At 41.1% G+C, this 21,271-nt stretch overlaps 1 protein-coding gene across 4 annotated transcripts in view; it reads right to left on the reverse strand.

Moving 5' to 3' along the window:
- Nucleotides 1–19,292, reverse strand: part of shroom1 (shroom family member 1) — a 33,445-nt gene extending 14,153 nt beyond the window's left edge. For 2 of the 4 annotated variants that reach the window (XM_030438343.1, XM_030438340.1), the window contains exon 1: nt 474–784. The gene's annotated coding sequence lies outside the window, so the exon portion shown is untranslated. Of the gene's footprint in view, nt 1–473; nt 785–19,071 lie in introns of those variants that run through there. The other 2 variants (XM_030438342.1, XM_030438341.1) reach the window with 2 other exon arrangements.
- Nucleotides 19,293–21,271: the final 1,979 nt, after the last annotated feature.

The following is a 21,271-nucleotide window of genomic DNA, read 5'->3' on the forward strand; positions in this document are numbered from 1 at the left end:
CCATGTGTTTATGAAGGGCCTTCTGATCTGTGTGTGTCTGTGTGTGTGTCTCTGTGTGTGTGTGTGTGTGTGTGTCTCTGTGTGTGTGTGTGTGGTTTCCAGCCCTCCTCTTCCCCCTGCGAACAGAGAGAGGCTCGCAAACAGGGGAGCGCTCAAGTGGAAGTGATGGAGGGGACAGGCAGTGACAAAATGTACAGAGGGGAGCGAACGAGAGACGAGGGAGGGAGGGAGGGTGAGGCAGAGGGTGACCGGCCCAGACAAATACCCTCACACGCAAACCACAACAACAAGAGACAAGAGAAGAAGTGAACAATGACAGCAGGAAAAGCTGGACGCAAGTTGGAAGGCTGGATCAACAGTCACAAGGCCGACTGGGAACGACTTGAGAGCTCAACCACTTGCAGACTGGATCTGAATGAAGGTTTTTAAACTGAACAGAGCACTGACTGCAAGACGAAAGTAGAAGAACTCACCCAAACTCTGAATCTAGGTTGCTGAACATCCTGATTTCCATCTGAAAGAGAGAAAAGTGTCCTAAGTTTCACTTAAATAGGCTTTGCTGAATGATTTCCGCTGCTGTTTCTCACACAGAACTTCCTCTAAAGAGGGACCGGACCAAGTAACCAGGAGAGCTAGATATTAGAGGGAAGACTTCTAGCGAGTCCCTTCTCCCCCCACTGAGACCCGAGGCTGCCTAGCGGGAGCCACTGATTGGCCAGCGGATGACGTCCGGCTCGGCGATGCACAATGAGCGCAGCGGAGGGAATATTTCACTGCCGCAGATAGCTGCTAGTGCTGCCGGCCGCCTGAACAACGGAGAGAGAGGGGAGAGAGGGAGAGAGGGGAGAGAGAGGGGAGAGAGGGAGAGAGAGGGGAGAGAGAGGGAGAGAGAGAAAAAAAGAGGCCTTGCATTCCTGGCTGGCTTCAAAGACAGAGCACAGCCCGGGCGCCATTCATTCCCAAGGCCCTGAGCCCTGCACATGGAGACTAGCCAAGGCAGGAGGGAGGACGGAGGAGGGGAGGGGGTAGTGGTGCTGGTGGTGGGGCGAGTGGGTGGACGGGTGACCTCCCAGCCTCCACCCGAAAAAAGAAATACCAGTCACAAAGACTAACGATCCCCCACCATCACTCTGAGTTTTCCCTTTTCTCCCTCATACGTGACACCTATTCCTCTGCCCTTTATCCTTCTGTTTCTTACAACCCGTGTAAGTAAATCAGTAACACGCTAATCATTAATCAGCTGCAGATATCGCTTATAATTACAACTGCAATCAGACTGATATGAAGATCATTACTGTCATTACTTCATGTGTTCAATTCTTCAAAGATAAAACAATCTCTGTCTGAAATATAACTTTAATAGTGAGGTGGTGGGTTACATTATAAAGATTAAGTGACATGTAGGTAGTGAAAATATGGTGCTGACTTCATATAAACTTCTATAAACCACAGCGAGATTTTTATTCCACTATAAGACCAGAGATCTGCGTGTTTCGTGGGTTAAACTCACTCTCAGTAACCTCTTGTGTGATTGTCTAGTAAAGACAAAGAACCTAGTTTCTCTCTATTGTTTTCTATTGTGACCGGCACTGCTGGTTCTGGTGCCGTCAGCAGAGATGTGGACTCAAGTTCAGGTCTGCTACTTAGGACACAATGACTCCAGTTTAGTTTAGTTTTTGTCTGGCTGTGATGTGATGTGAAAATAAATAAGCTTTATGAAGTTATTTGTTTATTTCAGTGATTATCAATAATTATCATACAATTAATTTTCATACAGAATGAATCAGGCTCTGGCCAAAAGATCATCTTGGCAAAACTTTTGTTTGTTTTACTTGTTTTTAAATCAGAAACAGGAGAGAAAAGAAAGCAGATCAGAAAATGGGATGACCAGAATAATGTTCTCGCATCATCACAACACAACAGGTGTTTGCTTTTTGCCCCTCGTCAAACATTAAGTTTCAGTTTTGGTGCTCCAAGATAAAAGGTTTAAACATCAACAAGATTATCATTAAGACAGATAGAATACTGCATTAATATCTTGTCTCTTCTCTTTATAAAAGACCAGATATGGAAACATAGACTGCAGCATCTTTGGGAGATAAAAATGACTTGACTTGGAACTTGACTCGCTTTAACTAATGACTCAACCTGCGACTTGACTTGGAAAAAACGACTTGGAACTTGCTTGAAATTTGGACCAGATGACTGTTAGCAGACAAGTGTTGCAGAGAGCAGCATCAGTGTAATGTTGTTGGTTTCACTCTGCTAACAGGGAGAGAGGCATTTTAATCAGATTATAAAACTAATCTGTTCAACTGTAGCTTTGATGCCATTTTCAAGGTGCAAAATAAAAAAAAAACTCTTGAAATTAACTGTTTAAATTACAGTAAGACATGTGTATTATAAGATACGTTTCCCCTCAAGTGATCTTCTTTATTCAGAAATATGAAGGTCACACTTGTTTACAAGAAACCTGCAGGGGTCAACATTAACTAGAGATGTAAACAAGGATAAGCTCATGATCACTTTCTGCCTGGCAACTGAGCTAAGTACTACATGATGGTGAAGGGAGGAGAGAGAGAAAGCCTTAAGAACTGCAAGAATTTAAAGACCATAAAAAAAAAAATCCACCGTGGTCAGCGAAGGTGTCAGACGAGGACAGACGCATTTTTTCGTAAAGAAGATTGGATTTATTAAACCCATGAATGAGGGCAGCGAACAAGAAAGGGAGGGATGACGGATGGGAGGGGGTGTTAAATTCTTCTTAAATTCTTTCTGATTTTTTTTTTTTGGTCTTTCATTGGTGATTATATGTTCCAGTGTGACCTTCAACATCCAGCCACGAGGCTGGACCACCGGGCGTCTGAGAGAGAAGAAAGAGGCAGGAAGGAGATCGAGAAATAGAGAAGACGAAGACGGAAAGTACAGAATGACAAACGAAGATGCATCAGAGTTGTAAGACTGAAAGATTAAAGACACCGTTGAGACTGAAAGAGGGGAAGATGAAAGAGACAAGCAGAAAGTTCAGAGTCTATAGTGGCTGATGGTAGCCAGCCAACCAACTACTGAGCCAAAACCAATAAGCTCGTTAGCTGTGCTAAATCTGTTGATGAAGATGATGATGGGTTGACGGACCTTCAGACCTCTGACCGAAGAGCTAAATGGATCGGTCGCGTCCTCGAAATACTGTTGCTCTTGATCAGAAGCATTTGGCAGTGACAACAACACTTTAAATCTGCTCCGTAGAGCTCAGAAACAACCTTTTGACTCATATTAGCAGGAGAACCACAGGTGGAATGAATAACATCATTAATAATCAGTGCTGGGAGGGTTTGGCCAACAAAACATGGCTCATAATTTGTGATCCGTTTACAATGTTGTTGAGCAAGCAAAGAGAAGAGGGAGACTTTTTCCAGACTGCAGTCATGTTGGAAATATCAGCAGTATGACATCAAGTCAAGAAAACAATCCTGTGCTTAATTTACCCAGAATTCATGGAAAATTTGTCCCAAGAATGATACAGCCTAAATTTGGATCGATCACAAACAGCTTATAAAATCTAATATTATTGTTCTGGCTGATTCATTATCAGTCTGAAAGTCTAAATCATTAACTCAGTTTTATGACTGAAAGCATCCTGGACACTCTAATAAAAAAGGAATACAGGGTTGAACTGTCAGAACCAGCAGAGTGTACCATGGTAGCCTGAAGACAACTGTCAGAATGTGGTTGCATGCAGACATTACAACTCTTATTGTGTAGTTGTAACACACATTCCTACAGGAAAAAGTGCAACCATTACAAATAGATCAACACTCAGAGAGAGAGACACAACTGTGCACATCCAGAGAAACAACTCCTGCTTATGAATTAATAATTTAAGCTGCTTGCTGTGCAGGATTTTGGACCATGAGGCCTTTATCCAAATATGAACCATTACATTCTTGACTCAGCAACACTTGATGCTCCATTATGAACCACTGAGGTGCCTAAACTCCCCTGAAGAATCCTAACTCAGGCAACTACAAACATATCTCAAACATTTACCTGGTATCTTGAATCAGAACAGTCTAAAAATGAGTGTACAACCCTCAATTACGACTCCAGTTTCCCACAGGACCTGAAAGACATCACTCCCATTGTCCACGATCAAACAGAAACAGAGAGGAAGCTGTGTTTGAAAAGGTGGAAGTGGCCGGGTGTCGAGCACTGACAGAGAAAAGCATCCAGTAGCGGGAAAAGGAAAGGCTGTGTTGCACTGCAGTGTTATCTCCGATGAGATTCAGTGTGTGCTGGAGACAAACTGCGTGTTGCTGGGCAGTGCTCACACCAGTGTCTGAAATCTACAGCTGACCAAGACAAGCTGTCACACTCTAATAAGCTCCACATTCCTGCCCTGATCTGGCCTTAATACAATATTAACATGCGGTCGATTTAATGTTGAGGTTATACGAAGCTGTAGAAACTGCTTCTTCTTCCAACAGTGCTCCCATTGTTAAACAATGAACGCTTACACAATGACACACAAACAAAATGCAACAAGGTCAATAAGAATATATAAATAACGCTCAACCATAAAAAGTCCCAGTTAAGGATTCAATATCCTCCTCGGTCAACCATTAACCAGGAGCTGCACCACGCCAGCAGCATCGAGCTCTGCGAATGATAAACTTCTTCCAAGCAGCTTTGAGAAGACAATTACTTTTGTATTAAGGACCCCCTGGAGGGCGCAATATGATCCAGTCACGGTGAGTTTAACTGGATACTGTAGGAATTCCTCCGCACTAGAATAGAACAAGGCTGTAGGCGATGGATGGTGTTTGTGTGGAGGTGTGTTTGGTCTACAAATGGGCCACACAAATTCATCATCACAGCAGCATACAGTTTTTTAGTCTTTGGTATGCATGTTAAAATCTGAGAATACAGTGATCCAGGTGAGTTAAATGTGAAAAAAGGACCATTATGGACGAGAAGTAAACTGTGCAGCATCTCCTGCACTTTTCTTTAAATACATGAATCACAAAGTTGTGCAGTTAATGTGTCTTGTGCTTTGCAAGAAGTGTCCACAAACTAGACTGGATGTGAGGTGGTAACTCCTGAGGGAGGACAGGGACGGGCCATCGGTCCAAAATACAACATCACCATCCTCCATCTAAATTAGGGGTGTGCCAAAATATCGATACTACGATATATCGCGATATTTCGTCTTGAGGTACGTTATCGATACACTGGTGCCAAATACCGATATTTAAAAATGTAAAAGTTCTATTTTTTATTTTTTATTTTTTTGGCCCACCACCACCACCCCTCTTCGGAGGACAGCTTTATCTTTATTCAAACATAGGTATACAACCAAATAGAATTAAAAAAATGGTTTAAGCAGCTCTGAAACCCACACATATAGATATTTAATGATCATTGTAGTCAGTGTGTGTGTTAAGAAGAGACACTGTGCAATACACTCTTTGTTTACTTGGCTGTCATTCATGTGAAATTGATTGACAATGTTTTGTAATTCCTGTGAAATGGATTCAGTGCAGTCAATAAATTCTGAATTTCTTCAGTGACACAGATATCGTGATGTATCGTGGGTGAAATTTTTTGCAATATATCGATTATCGCAGAATCTCTGTATCGTGATATTATCGTTATCGTGGGCAAAATATCGTGATAGTATCGTATCGCGAGGTACCTGGTGATACCCAGCACTAATCTAAATGTCCTGTAGACCAGCGGTACTCTCATGGTGTGCCAAGGAATTTTGTTACAACCACTTATTTTACTGCAACACAGTATGACTATACAACAAGTGATAAATACGTTGTTAAGTTTCTACATCACTACTTTGCACACATTTATTTCCCAGTAAAGAGGCAAATTCTACAGCCTAAAAAACCCTTTAAACTATCATCAGAACGATTATCAGCCAATTATCAGGCTGATATTCAGCATTTTCCTGATAATCTGTATTGATTCAATTCAATCTACCCGCCTCCAAAATCTGACTGGTAAAACGTCACTATTAAAATCCTGCAAACACTGAATAATCAGAACCAGAAAAGTAACCAGTAACTAAATGTATCAAATCAATTCATTGGAGAGGAAATGTGAAGTGGCAGAAAAAGGAAATACTCAAGCAAAGTGCCTGAAATTTTTTTTCTTATGAACAGAACTCAGGGTTTATTTCATCAGTGGATGTTTGAAATTTTGACACAAAGATTTTCATTTTTTACTACAAATGAAAATCGTTTTTCAGCCTCCTTCATTTCTAATAATCACGATCGGTATGAGCCCTGAAAAAGCCACATCAGTCGACCCCTAAGGAGAAGTCTGAAAACAGAAGAGGACAATAAATATAATCTATTCAAGTAAATTGTGTACGTCCTCAAGATTGTTTTATCTGATGATTTCAGATCGTGATCAGAGGAGAGAGGAGATATGATGCAGGCCAAAAGGGTCGGGGATCACCTGGTTCACTGGCTCAACAGCATCTTACAACATCTCCACAAAGCAGGAGATTTACTTTATTCAGAGCAAATGTGTGACACCAGCAGCAACAAGGGAGCCACGGTGACAAAAGAGGGCCAGGGCGAAAAAATGCATGAAAGAAAGAAAAACATGGAAAGTGAGAAAGGAGAGACGTCCCGGCAGGAAGCTTAAGACAAACACCACAGGAAAAAAAACACAATAACAAAATGACCCACTTCCTGTTCAAAAGGTGGGAAAAGTCTCAACGACTCCATCATTACGGGCAGAGATCTATTGTTCTCTGGTCCCCAGAGTCTCCTGAAGCCCCTGAAGACACACTGTCTGCAGTCTGAGCAGGGCAGATAATACACAGCTCAGTACATCCCTGTTTAGTTCTTCAGCTAACATATTCAGTTCCCTCCACCATCTTTGCAAAGCTGTTGTTATTCTTAATCAGTTGTCGTCCCAAAACCTGCCACAGTTTCCCAGAGGCCAAGCTGACGTCTCTACATCGCTCGTTTTATCCGTCAAACAGTCCAAAATCTAGACAATTTCATTTTACCACCACAGAGCAATAAGTGAAAACATGACTGTTACAGTATGTGACGATCTCTGTCCTGTTGTGTAACGAGCTGTGGTCCCACCAGCTGACCACAGACACATCACAGATGCAGGAATTCACCCTCGGTGGCCCCCCGAGCTGGTACTGCGTCACCCACCGCCACACTGCATGACTTCACCAGCAGCACATGAGAACAAGACTTCCCAGGGAGACGCTGACTTCACAGTGCACTTACTGTTCATTACAATCATTAATTAATCTCACGGTGACTTCTGTCTCCTGATGAAGGGTCCGTTTCAACTCATCCAAACCAAACACAGCAGATTCTGGTTTCAACAAGTGATTTAACAACATTATTGTACATCAAGCTGACAAGAACTAAATCTAAACAAAGAGGTCTTACCAGACAGAGTGGAGGACAAAGGAGTCATTGTGAATATATGTGAAATACATGGAACGTATTACTGCGGCTAAAATCCGTGACAAAAGCTGTTAATGGACTTATCACACATTAAACATGACGGTGTGACATAAAGGCCGCACGATATGACCTGGTTCTGTTTTCCACAATCTGAATTAAGCGACTGAGGGCCTCGGTGCTCCTGATGTACAGTACATAGTGTTTATTAAAAGGATTTTATTTGATTTATACAGTAGAATTAAGAAGACTTTTACTTAAAAGTAATACCTTAAAAAGTCAATTTTGAGGTATAAGTACTCTTCTTGTGTGCCGTGTCGAGCACCTGTTACTCCACTATATCTGTGCAGAAGTCACTAGTTACTTTTCAGATACACTTTTTACATAAAAAACATAATGTAGGACTTTTAAAGAACACATCTACACACTGTTGATGAGGGCGCTGCCAGGATTTACCTAAAATCACAAACCTTTAACAAGCTAACTTTTTATGGTCCTGGAGAAAGTCTAGAAAGTGAGATTAGAGTTCATGCCGTCTATTCCAGAGAACAATATAAAACCATATAAAACAAACACCTGACACCACACACCTGACTCTTTATGGCAGCACTCTGACCCGGCTCTTATCACTCAGAGTTCGGCTGGTTTGGTTCGTCTGGCAGTGGCACACGGAGAGGAATGTGCGTGATAAGCAATAAGGGCAGGTACAGCAGGTAAAACAAACAGGTCGTTCTATTCCTAGTTCTCTGTTTGACAGCTTAAAACACAACATGCAAATGTTATTCAAACATTCACATTTCCAGCTCTTAATGCTTCTTATCCAACACATCGATAAGTCAGACAGTGTTCAGTCCACGTGGATCCCAGTAACAACACCTGCACTGAACCCACCTGCTCTCACTTTCTACACTGGTTCTTAAACAAATAGTTATTGAGTACCCTGCAGCATTCAAATATCTCTTATATAACAGATATTCGACTGTGCAGTGATCTCAGCAGTTATCTGCTGCTCCGTGCAGACGTCAGAGCAGGTGAGTGTACTGTACCTGATAAGAAGACAGTCTGCAGGACACTTCCTGGTAGAACTGTGCATACTGGAAAATCACAGAAATATACACCTGTGGGTGACATTCAATAAAGCCACAAGGTGACAAACTGGTGACAAAAAGGAATGTTTTTTATAATGAATGATTATTTTCAGGATCAATTTATCTGTCGACTGTTTTCTGGAGTCCAAAGTGACATCATGACACCAAAGATATTCAGTCTGCTATCAAACAGGAGAAAGAAAATCTGAAAATATTCACATTTGAGGGCCTGGAACCTGAAGACTTCCTGGTCCTTGGGGGCCTGTCCTGCATGTTTTAGATGTTTAATTGTCTCAACACACTCGATTCAAACAAATTGTTTGTAATCAGGCTTCAGCATGATAACTTGATAAAGAGCTGATCATTTGAATCAGGTTTGTCGTGGCAGGGAAACATCATAAACATCCTCAGATCAACTCATCATTGCTGCTCCATCAACTTTACTTTTGTTCAGTTTTCAGTTTCTCTCCTGACACAACGATGCGATTCTACTCTGGTTAGGTTTAGGCACAAAAAACACTTGATTATCATGAAAACACATAACTGCTTTGATTAAAATACCTGTTTCGGTCACAGCAGTGACGGCTGGAAATGTCCTCAGATCTCCTTGATAACACCAGTTATGTCGCCACAAACACGGCTGAAGTTGTCTCCAGTTCTCCCTAAAAATTCCCACCACTGTCACGCTTACAATAAAAAGTAGTTCCACACATACGAATGCCTAAAAGCAAACTCGAACTGCCGTCACCAGTTTGGCAGCCTTTGGTGCCAAGGGCGTTTGTACCAGAGAGATTCCTTCACACCAATTATGAATGCCTGAATTTCCAATGAGTGATTAGTAAAGGCAAAGTGACAGAGAACATTTAGTTAAATCGAGGGCTCCTTGAGACATTTTCACCCATTTCCCTCCAACAGGTGGAAGTTAGGATGCAGCTTTGGGTTATATTCATATTTCACAGCAACATCGTCAATGGGAAACACAGAAGACTTTACTCCCGTCAATCTGCAGCCTCATAAATCTGAAGTCTTTACACTGACAGACACTCTGCCAGCACAATTAGAGCTGGGTGTTTCCCTCTCCTGTAATCGTCCGCCCTCCTGCAGAGGCTAAAGGCACGTTACAGAACTAACTGACCTGCTGAGCTCCAAGACAACTGCATTCCTCGTCTGGCCTTATTGCTCCCAAGAGCCATCTAATATAAAGCAATTACTCCCAATGAATGGACATTTTCAGACCACCAAATGGACAAGAAGCTAAACAGGGGCAAGGAAAAAACCCACATTCCAGTCTCCAACAGTATCCAGCCGCATACACTTAGATTCAGACATCATACATAGCAACAGCACACCTGACCAAACTATCATTCAGTGAAGGATCCTGCACGCTCTCTGCAGTGTTTCAGTTCCTTTCACTGCTCAGAGTTTTGCTCAGATGACGCAGGATGGATCTAATGGTTCACCAATTCAAACCTGCACTGCTCGACTGATTAAAATGTGATCAACACACACTCGTAGATGCACAACATGTCAAACCAATAATAAGAGCGAGTTTCAGTCATGCGTGAATCCTTGTGGTCACTTGGAATGGATAAACAGCAGGATAGCGCATCATTTAGCACAGATCCCCTGACGTCAGAGGAGGAAGTTCACTGAGAGCAGGAGTCGTTCCTGTTACATGGGTTTGTCGGTGACATCATGTCAGCTGAGGAAGGTGGAACTGAAGAAAACAAAGAGAAATGTGAGGATAAAAAGGAAAAAGGTGTGAGAAACTGGATCACTGTCCACTATCTAATATGGCGTGATGAAAGTGAACAGACATGCCTGTAATCTCTCCTTTTATACCTGCCAGGATGCTTTAAGAGGCATGAAAAGGACGGGAAAGATACACGATACGCTGGCCTGTAGAGCGGCAGCAGCAGGACAACAGGGACACATTCGCTCAGCGCTGCAGCAGAGATTTGAATTGCAAAAGAAGCTGGCAGGCAGACGGAGAGACTGTGTGAGGGCGGACGGTTAACATTCACTTCTCCTGCTGACCCCAACATGGCCGCTGCTGAGGTCACTGACAGATCTGAGCCGAGAGAAAGCAGATTTCTGATCTAGTTGAGGAGACTGAACTCGCTCAAAGAGATCTGCTGGTATCAAACAACAGTCCCCCGCATAACACCCTCATAGAGCGAGGAGAGTAATCCAAGTGGAAGTGATGATCCATAATTAAGCAGATGTGGGTAACAGGTGTCCTTACATGCCTCACGTTACCATCCTTCAAAATACACCAATTTATTGGCCTCGACAGCCTCGAGATCAAATCTCTTTCTCCTCCATTTACACTTTTGTTTCCCACTAATTCCTCAGAAACAGACAAAAGTTAAAGAATGTGACGGGCAGTCCTGACACTTTCCTTGTAGAGAAAGCTGAGTTTCAGCATTTGCGAATGTCTTTTCAACTTTTTTTAATTTTACAGTCTAAATGAAACACATGAGAGAAATATTGACATTCCCCGAATGAATTTACTGTAAGACAACAGTGTAAAGCACACAAAACAACTGGAGCACACAAAAACTAGGGCATGGCAACTCACTGAGTCCGACTTTGAGTCTAAACAAGTTCTTTAGTTCATGTTGACGATGGAGACATTGACCTGACAAACAGATGCTGATTTAAGCACCTAAAAAATGTTAATTTATCAGACCACAGAAAACATTTTACAGAACACCACAGCACACAATAACAGATGTCTCACATCTCTGAAGAACCAAACCTGCTGATTCTGATAGCCTGAGCTTTTAAATTCATGTCCACAGACCCTCACTGAAGTAGACTTTGTTGCACCAATCTCAGTTTATGCTTGAATTTAGTTAAAAACATTGAGTCATTCCAAGTTTTAGGGCAGACTTCGTCCTTGGCCTCGTACGTCCTCGCACAGAAAAACAAGAATCTCAAAACTTTATCCAGAAGATAAGAGCAGAACTAACAACAGGATCTAAATGACTCAGGATGAACAGATGTTATTGTAAATCAACATGTATTTAAACACAGACTTTGTGTTACCCCTCATATAAAAAGTGTGAATTAGAGCTCCATAAAAAAAAAAAGCAGAGTCTGAGTAACTAGTTCCTCTCTCCTGTTTCTCGCCCTCTCAGTCTCCACATCACGTCTACATGAGGGGAGTTTTTCTGTAAAATGAACCTGGAATAAATCAGATTTCATGGACAGGTTTGAGCGCCAGAAAAAACAAACTGCAGTTTTAAATTTTATAGTGTAAAGATCTCAGCTTTCGACCTGTTCCTCGATGGTTTTTCCATGTCCACATACTGTGCAGGCTCGTTCTGCTGCAGTTCAACATCACACCGTGGCACAGCTAAAAGAAAATGACATCTTTATGGTATTAAAGCTCCTATAACTCCTGCTCCAAGTGGATTTATCATTTAGCTAGTTGTGTCATTCTTCATGCGGTTATGAAGCAGATGATGAACACAATAACTCATATTTCCTTCAACAGGCTCATGAGTCTCAGTAAGTAATCCTGGCTGAGCACTTTTTCTCTGAGAAGTTTGCTTTATGCTGCAGAAAGCTATATTATGAAAATAACGTAACAATGAAAAAGAAAATTATTGTTTTATCCACCGTGCAGTAGGTCTTTGTTAGCTCGCAGCACCGTTACCACCTCAGTGTATCTGAAGTGAGGACAGACGAGTGTAATGTGCTGATAATTACAGTCAGGCTACAGACCGGGACATCCACGCCTCTGCAGGGACCAAATGCTCGGTGTTAAATTTAAATCGTCTTGCTTTTGAAACATATACAGTCACCTAATAGTACTGATCACCGCAGTCAGGAGTCAAGTGGATTCTAATCTCCATTGTGTTTCGCAGCACAGAGTCTGCCCCCGTGGTTAATTTTGGGGGAGCTAATCACAATAGGCTCCTTTTTACTGCTGGCAGCGCAGGTTTCCTACCTCCGAGCAGGGGAGGAGAGGGAGATCAGGGGAGGAGGGGTGGTGAGGCAGTAAAATAAATCACACAGAGATTAAACTTCACCAGAAAACAGTGCAAAACACTCTGGACTTTGTAACCCAACAGAAACACAGTGCTGTAGCCTGATATGCTGCTGCCAGAGGAAGCAGTGGCATGACGACGTGGGGCAGCGCTGCTCTTTGTAAGCTTGTTAGAATGGAAAACATACCACTGCATTCAACTCACTCACCTAATATTAATAACTGTATGTCTTGGATAAATGTTTGTACATTCGAGTCACATTTTTCTTGCTGATTTCTGGCTCATAAGAAAAATCACAACTTCATAGAGACCTAGGGAAAGAACCAAGAACTAGTTCAGAACCAAAAGATATTCAGTTCACAATGATATCAAACAAAGAAAAACAAGAACTCATCTCATCTGGAACTTGACCGTGATGATCATGTTTGATGTTTTGCACTATTTTTGCTTGAAAATCATTGAAATGATAAATAAATGATCAAAGTAGCCGTGATCACTGACTAATCATTTCATTTCAGACTCGCTGCTTTTTATTAAACTTTCATTTAAGTAACTTTGACTTAAAGTCTGTCCTGTTATATCCAAGTCACAAGCTCTGACACACACCACACACACACACACACACACACACATCGACTTCCCAACATGTCCGACAGCTGTAAATGCCTCTTTTTATTAGTCAATATCACAGCCATGTTACTGCATCCGTGGTCGGCTCAGGTCTCAGTGACAGCCCCTCACCCACACCTTTTCATCAGGGGCTATGAAACCTGAGACGGCCCTCCAGCAGACCTGTTAGCACGGTGTATTATGGAGGTACAGTACACACACACCCTATAGTCTGACCGTCTTTATTTCCCTCTCAAACACACAAAGGATGAAGGGCTGCAGAACAGTCCACATAGTGAAACAGGAGCAGCTTCAGAGAAAGTCTGAGTCCTTCTCTATATACGCCAAATTATCTTAACATCCGCATCCTGAAACCTGAAAATCTGAGATGTTGTTGTATTTCAGCCAAGCGGTGAAGCTTGGATTTGGATTAAATTTAGTCATTTCCGATTGGACTTTCCATAAGTGGCTTTATATTTGTTGCTCACATCTGAGTTGCAGAATCCTGACAGATGAGTTTGTGAACAATGCAGGTTTCAAAATACTTTGCAAATGTTCTATGAGAGAATAGAAGTACTTCTCGTAGCCTGCTGCAAGGATAAAAGTTACAGTACGGTAACACTGAAGGTTACATAACTTTTGTATGTTTTAAAGTAAACTCCAAAGAACACCTTTAATTATGTAAGTTTTAAATGTTTGGCTGCATTAAAAGAGTTTTTCTCAGCCTCCAAAATGTTGGAAGTTTCTACGAACCACCGATTAGCTTAATTGGAACATTTCAGACGCGTTGTACTGCCATTTGAGTTATACTGCATTCAGATAACGCTAATACTACTTTCTCATCAGAACCAACCTTCAACCTGTGAGCACAGAATCATGGGATGTTGGGGACCTTCTCCAGCTGTGTGAGTGGCTCTTTTTGATAAGATATCAGACCAGTTTCCAGCCAAAAAACAGGTATTTTTTAACAACAAGCCGGATGTTTTATATCTGTGTTTGTGGCGACAGAAGCAGGGGAGCTGAAAATGATCTTTTCCAAACCCGAGTGGTTTTTGCGCTTAAAGCTAAACAGACCACACAAAGATATTAAAATCTGTGGTTTGTACATTGCTGCAACAAATATATTTTCAGCCCGTCTACATTTCTCCCCAGAATCAGGAAAAGGATGAGGACATAGTAATATAGGTGACTCAGACACACACACACATACCTACATGACATATGACACTGCCACATCCCAGTGAGGGTCCTATAGCGCCGTACAATAGTATAGGTGTGGTCCTGTCAGATAACCAGAGTAGGCAGACAGACACACATAACCATACACACTTTCCAGCCATCCCTCAGGGGGTCTCCCATCCGCCAGCGATAACCTCCGTCAGCCATTTGTCTCCTTTTCATCCATGATCTCTATAGAACCTGAAGAGGACTCTGTTACTCTGACAAAAGAAGGAGGATCTGACAATAACTCACGACGGCAGACCAGTGAGTGGTCAAACCCAGGTAAAAAACAAAAAGCCCCCCAAAAGCACAAAGGAACTCCAAGGTAAAAACTGAAGAGAAGAAACTAGACAAAAGGTGAGGAGGGAGAGAAGGGAGGCTGTGAACGTGTGATGGATGGAGCTGGAGAGAGTTTTGCCAATGTTTCACAAACACAGAGCGTTTTGAAATCAACCCATGTGCCTCCTGTCTTGGCAGCCCCTCTGAGGAGGACCCCGCCACGTCTGGAATGTCAGTCAGAGGAGGTGAAGTGTGCACACAGATCCCACCTGTTACATGCAGGTGTTGCCCAAAGTGAAGGACAAGACGAGAAATATATCCACACAAAGATTCACTGAACCAGGAAGATGTTTTTCCTTTTTAGGCCAATTACTGACAGAATTGAATTAAAGAACTAAACATATCAGATTGGAGAGGAAGAAGAGGTATAAAATGGTAGAAAATGGAAACTCAAATGTATATCGTTTCAGTTATCAGGAATCAAGGTCCCTGTTAGACGAATAATGACAGGTATCAACCTTGAAAAATACAGTCAGTCGATTCATACTTTTTAACAAAGTCTTCACTGTGATTTTGGACATAAAGGTTCTTAACTCAGCCTCACATCACCTTCACATCTGTGACTACAATAAAACACCTTCACAGGTTTCTGCCTGTGACAGAACACACACACAACTCATTGATTAGCTCAAGTTTCACCATGATGATGCAACGTTAAAGTAATATTGACTTATGTCTGCTTTTACTCTGACGTTTCCATTCGCAGCCACCCTGCTAGTGACAATAACCTCATATTCTGTCACTCTTTCATATTACTTATTAACCTGAGGGGGAAATTTTCACTTGAATATGTCATCTTAAGCAGGCAGCACTCTTCCTGCTCTGTCTTCTTATTCAAGAGACTCAAATCATTAATTCTGATCGTCTCATCACAGTTAAAGAAAGCTTCCTCCCTATTCCTGCAATGATGTCATACGACCCACCTGAATACCTGCGTGTTACAGTCATGCACTTTAAAAACAGCATCCGACATCTTATCAGCGCTTTCGAGGTCAGAGGATGACATCACGATGACTTCACAAAAAAGACTGCTACAGCTTCGGGCTAACTAGCCTCCATGCTAACTACAGCTGGATTATAATGTTATATCACCATGATGTGCTAAAGTTCCCGCAGGTGTTTCTTCGTGACACAGTGTCCTGACTTTATCTCCAATACGCCACCCTGAACACTCTGACTTTATTACCCATTAAACCCTTGATAATTAGAGGTCTGTTGGACTTTGGTCGGCCAAGAAGTTTTTACTTTGTCACTCAACCTCATGAGTGCAATCTCATCCTCTAGGGCTAAAATGGATCTTTGTTACTCCTTGTTATCGCTTCCTGTTAATTAAATCTTCCATTCCATCTTCGAATCAAAACTTGCTGGTACGAATACATAATTGACAACACATAATATCAGTGTAAGTCCTCTCCTGCACCTGATCAAAGCCAGACTGAGTCAATCATTTCACTGTTCAAACACACCACTGAACCCCCATCAATTAGGACGAGTGATTCAACAAGTCAGCTATTTCCTTAAAGCTTTTAATTTCCTGGAACGAACAATGCCAGTAAAAGTCTGACATCATGCAGGCTCACTGGAAAAAAGTGAAAGATCACACTTCCATTACAGGACGAGGTAAACAATACAGGTACAACTAAACTAACAACGTGTTAACTGATTTATAACTCTGACACCTTCCTGCTACATGCCTGTGAATTATGTCACTCTGACAACTTAATGACCTCAAACTGACACCGCGCAGAGTGATGATTTAATAACAGCAGCGTTACGTAACGTTATGTAGTTTTCTCTACATTTCATTAGATTGTTATAACCTGAACTCATCAGTCAGTATCAGCTGTGTGTACAGATGATTAAAGGTTAAACATTCATATTCACATTTTAATTATAAATTGACATTTTGGACTTAAATTTCATGGCTTCTTTGTCAAATGTTTTATTAAAAACGAGCATCTCTTACTAATGTCAACAGTGCTGATTAACTGATGTGTCTGTTGATTTTGTGATGTTGTAAAATGGTTTTCTGTAAATATCATTTGTCAACTTTTATTTAATGAGTTGTTGTTGTTAGGATGGGATGAGGCCACACATTTCAGCAGCATTTAAAATAAGATTTGGTCACTGAAGAATGGGATTATTGGCTTTTATACAGAATATTGTTTTGGAAACTATTTTAACCTTACAGATTAAATTGTGCTCGATTTAGACTGTTTTCTGAATGTTAATGTTGCATAAAGACTAGTACACAAAAACATTTTAACTTGTGTTTAAACATCCTAAACATCATAAACACAACATATCATGGTATGGTCATTAGGAAGAACTCATCATTTAATTTGGATTATTTTTCAGCACTGTTTAAAAACCAAATGTTTACCGGGTTAGTAATTATTAATTATGAGAATCCTTGTTGCTGCAAAATGTGTCTGAACTTGTAACCTACGAAACCACCGTAGTCAAACCAGTTAGTGGCTCCTTTCAGTGGTGGGCCGTGTTAAAGGTCACAGAAAGAATGTAAACATCCATCCAAACCCACACAGCCGAACACTGAGAGTAACTTTCCACAGTTAGAAACAAACCAGCAGCTCCAACAGGTCAAACAACGGCACCGCACATCCCGAACCCCTGACCTCTGCTATTGTGAGTCAGACTTTATACATCTATACTATTTTGTTCATCAATAAAATGCACATATTTCTTGTTACGTTTAAAAGAGAGACAGCAAACGACAGAGAAAGAGATCATGTTTCAACACCTCGGGTAAATTTACCATCATGGCCTGTGGCTTTGTGACCCTTCTCTTACTTTACAGCCCAGCCCTTCTATTTCCTCCATCTTTTGTTCCCCATTTCCTTTCTTCTTTAATCTTCCTGCCACCAGCGACTCAAGCTATCATACAAAAAACCACCTGCATGCAGCAGTTCACAAAATGGTTATTGCTTCCCACATTGCTTTGGCTTTATGTCAAGTCATCAGGCACCGTGCACGTCAGGTCCAAACATCCACTGGTGCATGAAAACACAAGCAGTGCAACAACGGATGAGCTTTGGATCAACAGTTGTTTGTGTCTCGTCTTTAAGAATTACACCTCCATGCACGACTACTCTGTGCTAACATCTCGGCGAGGGTCTCTCTGCAGACTCCAGGTCAGACTCTGTGGGTGCATCGGAGTCGGGCCGGGTCAGCGGCCTGAGCAGGGTCGAGCGTCAGCGCACAGAGAGCCCAGTGTGCACCTCCTGCTCCTCCTGCTCCCACCATCCGACCAACGCACCGCATGAGTGCTTCAGTTTCAACCACAGCACAAAACACCAGTGTCTGGTTTCATCCCAGAGCAGCCCGGCCACGGCCGTGGCGCCTTTTGTTCCCACTTTAAATAAAACATAGTCCAGTCATTAGGTAGAAAGGCCGTCCTGTGCATAATTCAGGGCCAGGTATCAATTTGAGGCAAGGAGATAAGGTTAGTGAAGGACAATAGTGTGTTGTTCTCACAAAACTGGCAAACAGCAGACATCTACTGTGAAAACTCAAAACTTACAGAGTTTATTTGTTTTATTTCTAGTCAAAATATGTACTTTAAAAAGGTGCACTGTGTAGTTTCCTCTGAGAGCAGCTTGTTTATTCAGTTATGGATAAGATCAATATTTCTAAGTTTGTATTATGAACTCATTAATATTATAAATATTAAAATTCTGAGATTGAATTTCCTCTCCAAAACTACACAGCAGCCTTTAATAAAAAGACACTATAATCTAACAGGTAAAATGTCAGTGGCATATATATGGACTTCATCTTATTCCAGGTAAATGTCACCTTGTATTCATCCTGGTTCTGAAGTGGTGTTTCTTCCAGTGTTGCCTCAGTAATGTACAGCACAGAGTTTCGTTTTGTGAAGTAAATGATGATAATAGTAGTTTGAGCTGCTGTTTGTCCATTAATCATCATTTTCATCATTAATTCAACTGTCAGCTGTTTTCCTCGGAGCCCAGGTGACACATATTTAACTATATGACTCATATTTAAGAGTAAAAACAAACAATCACTTTACGATAAATGAACTTAATATTCTCGAAGATTCAGCAGCACATTCAACAGGTGTCGTGCTGCGTTCACACACACGATGAGCGCTAGCTAACGTTCCTCCTAGCTTATTAAAGGACGGCGTTTAATTTACCTGACACGAGTTAGAACTTTAAAAGAGGTTCACAAACTCAAAAACACAAAATCTTTAAGCTTACTTAAACTCAAAGTTCTTCTGTTAGAAGATATTGTTTTGTAAAGGATGACAGTTGACAACCGAAACCGAGCCGCCGCAGCGATACTGAAGCTGCACCTGCTGCTGTTACCGACGCCGCCTTCACGTACCTGCTGCTTCCCGGTCACTTCGCGCTCCTCAACTTGTGGCACTTTCGCTCCTCTCGGTTGTGTTTCAACGTCTCCAAACAGTATCAGGTATAATTATATAAACTTTACAGGACAAGATTCACTTTCTGGCAGTCTGCTGACGCGGCTCCCTCCCGCGGTAATGAGCTTTCCGTTTCCCTCCTCTCCGCCGTTAGCTTACCTTGTTCCCTGGAGAGAGGGAGAGAAGCGGATGATAGGTAATGGAACACCGCGTAGACCAATCAGAAGCAGCGGGAGGCGGGGGTTGTGGGAATACACGACACCTCATTGGTCAGTCCGTGTTAATGGCGGAAGAGTGAAAACGGGATTTTCTCTGTTTTGTTTTGATGATTTTGGAGCAAACTGAAATTAAACTGACACTTTTACTACTTTACTGAATTCACTGACAGAGAAATGGAATTATTGTTACTGAAAAGTTTAACAAAGTGAACATTAACACTGTTAAAGTAACATGTTAATCTGAATATGATAACTATTTAAAAAAAAGAATCTAAATAAAGCAAAATAAAATGTGAAAAGACAAAGTGGCCATGAGAAAAAACCCTTGAGGCTACAGAAGAGTTAATGTTCTGAGGGCAGCACAATGTGGATTGAAGGGAGCTAATCATTTCTAAGAGGCTCTGCAATGCAAAGCTATATAAACTACTTTGAATACCTTTGTTTCATGCACAGAAAGATTAACCGCCTGTTTCTTATTGGAAGTGACAAACAACTGAGGCGACACTCTGGTTATTTTATAATAAAGCAATAGAATATGATCATTTACCAGGCCACCACTAATGCCAACTTTCAATAGTTATTACTCAATAATCAATCAGTTTTTGATTTAAGAGGTGCCTTCAGGAACACGTTAGATTAACATTTAAAGTAGGTTATTGTTTTTAGGACAGGGTGAAGATATGTTACAAGTCTCATACATTAAGACTGTAGATTGGTACTGTGGTGAAAAATACTGATGCATTCTGGATCCACTTTTGTTTTGTTTTTCTCAAATGACTGTAAATTGTCTTCAGATGAGAGAATAAGAACTATTTGTACCATGTGACATTAAATCATCAGTCTAGACTTAAAATCATCCATTACACTGGTTTGTTATAATAACCACAGCGTAAAAGCTTCATTAACTCAAATGTCATAATCCAGGAAGCCTTTAAAATATCAGAATTAAGACAATTAAACTCTTTTATATATTTTATAGATCTCATTTCTTTCCGTTCAACGTGTAATTGGTGATGAAATATTGATTATTAGGCTGAAACTGATGAGAACCAGCAGCAACAGTAGCAGCTTGTGACCACTTGGTGGCAATTTATTCACAGGATGACAGCAGCAAGTATTTACTGGAGTATTTTCATTTTATGGTACTTCTACTATCGTTCTATTTCTCAGAGAATAAAGTACTTTTACTCCATTACATTTATTTAACAGCTTTGAAAATGAAGCTAATATATAAAGAAACAAACCAGATTTAAAATGTATCACTAACATTAATCCAGTAATGTTTACTGTATATAATAAAAGAACACAAAGAGAAACATTTGTACTTTTAATACAGTAAGTTTATTTTGTAGCTAATACTTATGAATGCAGAACTTTTACATGTAATGACATATTTATACACTGAAATGTGGTAATTGACATTTGGCTCTTAGGCAATAAACCAATATGAAAAATGTTTTCAATTGGATAATTAATGGCAAACCAGTGAAGTAGTTAAGGCAGAAATTAAGTGTTTATTTACATCCTGGGAGAGTTAGTTAGGTTCCAGTTGTGCACCCAGAGGAACATCAGCTTCAGAGATGAAACAGAACTCGACCCAGTTGTTTGACGACAGCAGCAGGATGCTCCTACAGCTCAGAGACACACAATGTGTGTGTTGTTGCGAAACGCTGAATGGAAACAAAACTTTACTTTCCAAAGGGAATCTCTGAGTTCCAATTTGATGTCCTGATTAGGCATTTTATTTGTCTTATTTATCTCCAGTTCTAATATCACCTGAAACATTATTTAAGGGTCAAGTTGATTCACAGCTGTTTCATACATGAACTGACATGCATCAAGTTAGCTGGTTTTCTGTCTCGATATGTAAAAGTTTGATTTCTTCATGTGTCTGTGAGAACAGGTGAGGCTGAGCAGACGCTCGTAAATAAAGTTTTATGTG

Source organism: Sparus aurata, chromosome 13, assembly GCF_900880675.1.
Source record: "Sparus aurata chromosome 13, fSpaAur1.1, whole genome shotgun sequence".
Taxonomy (NCBI): domain Eukaryota; kingdom Metazoa; phylum Chordata; class Actinopteri; order Spariformes; family Sparidae; genus Sparus; species Sparus aurata.